The sequence below is a fragment of the Grammomys surdaster genome, unplaced genomic scaffold, assembly GCF_004785775.1.
Source record: "Grammomys surdaster isolate TR1022 unplaced genomic scaffold, NIH_TR_1.0 220, whole genome shotgun sequence".
NCBI classification, from domain to species: domain Eukaryota; kingdom Metazoa; phylum Chordata; class Mammalia; order Rodentia; family Muridae; genus Grammomys; species Grammomys surdaster.
The window spans coordinates 2934338-2943073 of NW_021604665.1; positions in this window are offsets into that span (position 1 = coordinate 2934338).

Consider the following 8736-nt stretch of genomic DNA (forward strand, 5'->3'; position numbering starts at 1 on the left):
TACTAGATACACACTCAAGAAGGATTAAAATATATATCAAAAAGAATCAAATGCTGAAATGTGTTTTAACATAGAGGAACATTTGGAACCAGCTATTAAGTGAAAGAAACCAGTCACAAAAGGCTGTGTGTATGATTTAGTTTCCATGAAATGTCCACGATAGCCAAGAGTATATAGCAGAAAGGACACTGATGGCAGCCTGGGATGCTTCTTCAGGTGTGATCAAAGTGTTAGGAAATTAGAGGAGGAAGTTGTGCAACTTTGTAAATGAAATACAAGCATCAAATCTTACACTTTGACAAGGCAGACAGTACAGTACATGAGTGTCTCAACTTTGAGTCCTTGCACTTCCAAGTGGTTCTAAACCTCCTGTGTTCCTATCAACATCCTCAAATTACTCTTCCTAATAAATGAACTAGTATAAGTTCTCCACTTCACCTTAGCACAAGACACACTGAGACACCACTCCTGCTGGAATAAAAGTTATTTATGAAAACACAAGTCTTGAACCTTTTCCATCAAAAACATTAAAAAAAAGGAAAGTTTGGAAGAAATTGAACTTACAAGTGCCTCTTACTCTTATTTTACAATTTTTTTCTTATATAAACATCTCCACTCTCCATATCCATATGCAATATCTCCCGTCTCAACTGCAGGCTGCATCTAGACACAGACAATAGATCCTAATCAGTGATAATTGATCCTTCAATCTTTAGCATCTCTCCCCTTCTGTTTGTTCCCTCATACTAAGAGCTCTTAGTATCTTGAAAGTTTCCAGTCAATCTGAGGCATTTGGTAAGTTGCCAGCATGGACAGAAACTTATTTCAAGCCAGTGTTCTGGAGCCGTTTGAAGCATAGGTAAAAATGGCCAATTGTCTGTTAGTTGAGAAAAGCCATGTAGGCAACAGAATCTCCCTATCTCTACCATACCTCTCTCTTAAATAAGCCTTAGCAGGACAAAAAGGTAGCACTTTCATTAAAAAGCAAATAAACCCACTTAATCCCAAACCCAATTCCTTGATCCTCTCAGCTTTAACCCTACAGAGGTTCCCAAATTATCGATATTTACCACATACCACTAACAAACTAATGGTAACCAACTGCCTTAGGGAAAAAAAACTGATGTTATTCTTTATTATCTAGTATTAAAGATGCCACTATATTTATTCTTAGCAAACTCCCTCCCTATTGAAAACCTTTTCTATCTGGAAATACACTGCCCCTCCTGGGCTATCCTGTTCTAGGAAGTCTTGGTATGCAAGTCAACTAGTCCACAATCAATTTCTACCAGGTCTGTTCTCCCAGAAGATAATAGTATTATTCTGCCTGGCTATACCAGGTAAGAAATAGTCCTGAGACTAATTGTCCCTATAGTTTATAGCCAACCAAGTTATCCAAACTAATTCTAAGTCATTCAGTTCCACACTGCCTCATCATGTGTTATGAAATGCACAAGACTCTCTCTGGCAGGAGACCATCAAGATTTGTCCTGCTGATGTTCTCTCAGGCCTCCTGTACCTCTCTCTCAGACTGGTGGAATTCTGTCCCAGTTGCACATAGGTTGGGAAAGTACTAGTATACATAGAGGATAGAAAGTTAACTAAAGTGGGCAACTCTATCTATGCAGCTACAGGGAAGTGGTCTTAAGAAAACTCTCCTTGCTTTGAGATCTACATTATCCTGCAATGCCCCCCAACCAGTCTCAGATACCTTCAACAGTTGTGTGGTAGTAGGGCTTTGAGGAAAAATAGGAGAGTGCCATTTAGGAGAAAAAAAACAGACAGAAATGATGATCTAGTTACTAACAAGCAAAGAAAGAGAATCCTTGAAAGAAAGCAGGCATTTACACAAGGCAGAATGGAAGAGGGACCCCTATTCCTATTGGTAGAGAATGGGAGTTATGCAGTAAAAGCAAATATAGCTTTTACTTCCAATTTTCCACCAAGCAAAACTTCCTGACTTTATTTTCCATAGCACTTGTTCTACAAAACAAAAATTTAGGAGTGAAAATACTCAATTATTTCCCCTTCAATGAACCTTCCCTTTCTACCTGAGTATGAACATAAACAGAACTTTGTCTCTGCCCAACGGTATTACATTAGCCATGGAAACACACCCACATAAAAGAATTATTAATCTTCAAAAAAGCCAAGGCAGCATTTGATTAAAGCTGAAATGTATTTTCACAGATGGCTGTGCTATGGTGTGTTCGATTGGAAAAAATATTAAACTAAAGCAATATTCCATTTCTGTTTTATTCTCTGAAATCAAATATTACATAAAAAGGTAGATAGGAAGAACATAGTTAACAAACAAAGACTAAAGAGTTGTCGTCACCTTCAAAATATTCTGGAAAGTAAAAGAAGGCCACTAGCCAATAACATCACAGCAAAACAGAGAGATAAAAAAATCCATATTGCCCACATTCACATACCCCACGTCACAGTTGGAAGGAACATGAGATAAATGGCGCGGTATTGATTGTTCTTACAGGAATATGACAACCACCCAGAGAAGAGAAACAAAACGTCTCTCTCTCTTCACATAAAAAGCAAATTACATATGAAAAAAAATCACTACTCTCCAAGCAAGATTCAATGAAAAAAATATGTCTGGCTTTGACAGGGCAAATTCCAGGCACTGTGTATTTTCACAGACGTTGGTCCTAAAGGAAAGATTTGAGTGTACAAAAATCTATGAATCTTTCCATAGATTGTCATAATTTCCCTGTAATGACAAGCACAGCTTCCATTGTCTACCTCATCCCTAACTGATCTTGTAAGATGATGCTACATTTGTTTCTTTCTGAAAATTATACTGCAAAATAGCTGCACTGTAGGAAACTGGGGAGATAGCTCAGGAGGTAAAGTGCTTGCTGTACAAGCATGAGCATCTTTATTGGCACCCCAGAACCCACATGAAGTAGTACCTTCTTAGAGTAGTGCTACCTACTTAGAATCCAGCTCTGGGGAAGGAGAAACAGGCAGATCGTTGGGGCTCACTGGCCAGCCAATCTAACCTAATTTTCAACCTTTCAACCAAATGAGGGGCCTTGTCTCAAAACACAAGGTAGATAGCTTCTATGGAGGTCCTGAGGATGACCATTGGCCACCACATTCATATACTTACATGTGATAATCACACAAACATAAACACCCTCCCTCCACATAAATACAAAAACCTACCGGTACCGCAGACTTCACATAATAAACGACACTGCACTGTACTATTATAGTAATGCACCGTGAATATATCATGCATTACTAGATGTGCGTGAATGCTGTTGGCTAAATGGAAGGATGAACCACGAGACAGTTCATTATGTCCCTCACAATGCTCATTATTTAGAAAGCAGAGAATTTCTACTCTCCAACATCCTTTGTTTATCCTCAGAAATGTAGATGGAAACTCTTGTGCTTTTTTGTTTTTCAAAGGCTTAAGCCAAAAGGAAAACTTCTCTAAGAATTAAATGATTTCTATGTTGGAACTTTTGAGTGTTTCTCTCCACTTTTCACCTTTCCTCCACTCTCTGTTCAGAATATTGTCAGAGTTTTCAGACAACATGTTCTGCATCTTATAATTTCAGAATGGCCATTGCTGGAGAGGAAAACTGCTTCAATAATCACATTTGAGCCATGAGAATAGGCACACCCACACATTTGGATGTTATTATTCTGTTCCATTTGTCTTATCATTCTCGTCCTTTGGTGACACTGTGAACCTTGGAAAGTCAAAGATGCCATTGTGTTAGTCCCTTATCCTCAACCTCAGGGTACCTCAGTCTTTATTCTCTGTCCCCTCCTGCCCTTTGGAGATAATTACCTATGTTTCCATGCCTATATTATATATGTTCCAACCTGTTCTCCAAAAGTGAACTGTTTGGGATTAAAATAGTTTCTTAGGAGCATTTTCAGCCTTTCCTTGAACTCCTGCCAAATCTACAGCTCTCCCCAGAAAGAAAAATGCTGAACATTCAAAGCAAAGTGAGGATTACTCAGAAAGAGATAATAAATAGCATATTACTGCTTGTGGCATGAGGGGAAAAACTCAATTTGTTTGTATCTTAATGGTTTAACCATGACAACAGAGTGGAGCCTTAGCAAAGGTACTAAGAACACAGGCCTCCTGCCAAGAAGGGAGAAAAGACTGTAGCATGCCTTTGCCGTGGAAATCATATCACAACGCAGGCAGGAGCTATGCAGCCACATTAAGAAAGTCCACTAGAGTAGCTTCCCAAGGCATTGTTTGCAATTCAAATGTTAAGAGCATTAATAAATGATGCAGGGAAGCAAGATGAGGATAACATCAACACTGGGAGTCAAACTGGAGTCTGTTAGTAACATGCTAATGAAGGTGAGAGAGAAACTCCTTTCTGACCCTTGCTGTCTACAGGTTTGGATGCAAAGAGGAACAAGAGAAGCACAAAGGTGAGATAACATGCATTACTGTCACCACTTATGTAAGAACACCCTACACGACTGGTATATTATTAGCACCTTATCATCCTGTATTACACATGAAAACATTTGGGCCCAAGAAAAACATAAGAAATTTCCCAATGATTATGGAGCCAAGAGAGTAATGACTTCAATCGAACATCAAAGCTTCCTATGTAGTCCTAACCTGTGCTACCTCCATAGCTTTTGTGTGTGTGTGTGTGTGTGTGTGTGTGTGTGTGTGTGTGTATGTGTGTGTGTGTTAGAGTCTTCAGTGGTGTTTTGCAAAGAGTAAGCGAGAACGTTTGCTGCTGTTTTAGGGTATATAGTTTAGCTAGGGAAATAGATGGGGAAAGGGTAAGACTACATACGGAGTTATGGAGGGCAATACACCAGCATGGCAGTAGAAAGCTAACTCTTCTCGTGATGGCCCATCTGTACTTTCTGATTTGGTTGCTCCAAGAATTTGCTACTAGAGGATGCAGAGCTCACTTGGAGACTGGCTGCTCTTGGAGTTATGTGACTTGAGGAGAACAGCTTATGTTGCGCTGTACAGCCCTTAGACAAACCCTTGAGCTTATAAGAAGAGTCATTGACTCATAAAGATGTCGCTTGAAGCCTATCAAGGAAGTGACTCTCTCTCTGCTTTAAAATATCAATAGAGCCCCAAAGACAGGTAACAGAGCACAGCATACTGTTTTATAGCATTTGTTTTCAATAAGTAAAAACACACACACACACATACTCTAAAATAATGATTAACATGTAGATGATGAATATATTAGCCAGCAATAAAGTCCTTCATTATCATTTTGAGGAATTTTGGCTATGCATAATCAAATGAGCTATGCTTATATATGACTGGCATCCAGTAGGTCTGTAAACTCATAAATGATGCTTGGCGCCATAATGTTATGATGCTGTGATGTCACTAGGTGACAGGGATATTTTAGCCCTGTCATAACCTAAAGTGGCCAGCATAATGTATGTGATACATCATTAAAACATCACTACATGTTACATGACTTCACACATACACACAACTGCTTTTTTTTACTGGCTAAAGGCTACAGAACAAAAAGCTAGGTTATAAGCAGCAATGATACATGGTAGGATCAAGCTCTGGCATTCTGCTGGTCTTCCTTCTATGCTAAATGTAGCAGAATGGACGGTGACATTACATGCCACTTTACTGTGCTCTAGAAATAGTCCTGCATTGAAGTCAAGACAGCATAAGAACATAGCTAGAGCTCAACTTAACAAGAGAGGAGAAAGCTTGGGGAGGTCACCTTGGACTTGATCATCTGTGTCAGCTGTCTGGATGACCTGCTCCTCATCCTCGCCCAGATAATTCAAAGCTGGCTGGTTTTGTCAGATGCTAGATTTATAAGGTGACCATCCACAGGTTGGGTCTCACCTCCTGACGTCGTTTGTTTGCTTGACCTATTTTTGTTGCTTGTTAACCTGCTTCAGAGCTGAACTGGTGTGACCGAACTGGAGACCTCAGTTGCCTTGTGTGTGCAGCCTTGACAGCCTCTCTCCAGCATTTCTGCCTTGCTTTTATGACAACTTAAAATTACCAGCCAATTCCTTGGAAAGAGTTGGCATTCTGACTTCCTACCACAAAGCTCTTTTTCAATTCCATCATTTCTTTTCCATTTATTCTGTCTTTGTTTTTCCCAATTTCATTAATGAAAGAGGAGGTTTTTCCATAGAGATTTTAATTGTCCCTGCATCATGAGTGATATAATCGTGACGTGATTTAGGAAGTTAGCTTTCTCTGTAAAAGTGAAGAGTTACTTTTTTCATAGTTCCTATAGCTGAGTTGGTTTGAAGACTCTTGGGCTGAAAAAAGTGACACTGGTCTAAATTGGGCAGTGTCTTGATTTTAGTACTACAGGCTTAATAACATCAGCAGACTAGAATTAGCTCAGAGAATATATTAAATTTTGGTGTAGAGGTTGGAGGGGCTTTTATTAAAAAAAAAAATGGCTGTAAGAGAATGAGAAATGCCCCAAGGCGTGCTCATTTTCATTCTGTAATGAACAGGAAATCGTCTGGAGCAATAGCAGAATTAATGATCGAAAAACAGCTGGAGATACTGAAACGGAAATCAGTTCTACTTACCTGACTCTTAAAAACAGGCAGAAAGGCAAGGCAGGGGGAAAGATAGTACCAGGAGGGAAAGGGCACCTTGACATTGAGAATCTGGAACCAGGCCTTTGCAATCCATTCTCATGCAGCAGCAGAAGAGCTGGAGAGAGGCACTCCTCACAAATTAGGGATAACTGAGGTGATGGCTACTGGCAACCTCTGAAGCCCAAAGTGTGGATACTTCCTAAGGCGATGTTGCACTATCACTTAGAAGGGCAGGTGACTGAAAGCTTATCCTGTACTTGCTATGAGAAAACTATGGTTTGGAGAGTGCACATTTATTACGAACCAAAATGTCAGGTTGTGTCAATCATTTAATGCAGCTTATTTTTAAAAAGCTATTTTTATTATTAAATATATATAAAATATTATAATGTCTTTTTATTATTTTAAAAAGATCTCCTATGATCTTATCCATTTTTTATTTTCTTTTGTTTTTGACCATTTTCTACAAACATGCTAGAACATTTTGCCCAGATACATTCCTTTGGAACAAACTTTACTTTGTTTAGTAGTACTCCCTATGACGAAGTTGTCCCACTGTCCTTAGAAACTTTTACAATTATAAGGGAAGAAGACGAAAATCAAATCTCTCTCTCTCTCTCTCTCTCTCTCTCTCTCTCTCTCTCTCTCTCTGTGTGTGTGTGTGTGTGTGTGTGTGTGTATACACACGCATGCCTAAGACATCCTCAACTTCTTCCATGCTGATTTAAGTTTTTTGATTTACTCCTAACAGGCAAGAATATCCACAGATGTTTTATTTTGTGGACTTCCTTTATGTGCATGTGCAACTATGAGAATCGAGGTCACCACTTTTTTTCACAAGTGAATTTGCTGAGGCATTTGTACTAATAAAAAAGTCATTTCACAAACTTTAGGGGGTACAGGGTGGGATGGAAAACAGTATTTCTGTCCAATCCTATTTCAGAATCAACTCTTAACCACAAGGGCTGTTAACAATTTCTAAGTCCACAGTGGGTTTTTTGTTTGTTTGTTTGTTTCAAGCTTGAGGTATTGTATAGCAGTTTCCTCTGAGGGTAAATCATTCAATGCTCCAGGAAAACTTCTTGAGCAGGAAGGTAAGCAATCCAAAGTAGCTTTAGGAAGTCCCTAAAACTGAACAGATGCTCTAATGTCCTTCCTACTAGAGTAAGCAATGAAAGCTGAGAGTCCGTCTCAGAGGAAGTGAAGCCCCACTGCAAAAGATAACTCTCAGACAAGCCAAGCTGCAAAGAAGACTCTGAGACAAGACCATCTGCCTGGAAGAAACCAACTGAGCTTCCTGGAAGAGATTTAGACCAATTGAGGCACCTGGAAAGGATATTCTCCACCATGTTGAGCTGCCTCCAGGCTGTGCAGTGTGCACTTTGCATCACGGGTAATCTGTCACGCTTACTGGGTTAGACTTTGGTGATGCAGCTGTCTTTGAGTCATAAAAGTAACTCCTCACCCATATTCCTGTTAAGTAATCCCAATAAGACTCATGGATCTATGTTGGACTTTGGTGGTACCCGTACTTTGGTCTGAGTGAGTAGACATGCGTGTTCTGACTCCCTAGGAAAAATTTTGTCACACAACAGGTATCCATTTGGGTTGGATGGTCCATGTACAAATGGTATCTTCAGAGACCTTGGGCAAGACACCTGCCAGGGATTCTCTAAGGAGAAAAGAAAAACAATTATATCCACCACATTCTCAGCACAAGTCTGTAGATGACTACCTTTGTGTTTGAAATAGGTGAATTAGCACCCCCCCATGAGCTCTTGTTAATTTACTGATGAAAAGAAGCCCCAGACTCTCCCTTAAGTTCTCCCCTTAGCATTTATTAAGTTCTACGTTGTCTACTTTCTGCTCACCACAAAGCACAAGCTCCAATAGGATAGGGATTATGCCCATGTCTCACTGTTGAATCTTGATCTGAAATGTCCCCAACAGGCTCATATTTAAACGCTCTGTCTCCAACCTTGGGCACTAATTTGAAGGCTGTCAGAGCCTTTACGAGGTGGGGCCCAGCTATGAGACGTGAGTCATTAGTGGTGGGTGGGCCTTTGACAGATAGAGCAACCCCTGCCTCCAGCCTACATCCTGTCTGCCATCATGTGAACAGCTATGGCACAAGCCTCCACTCATTCATTGCTGGGGCCA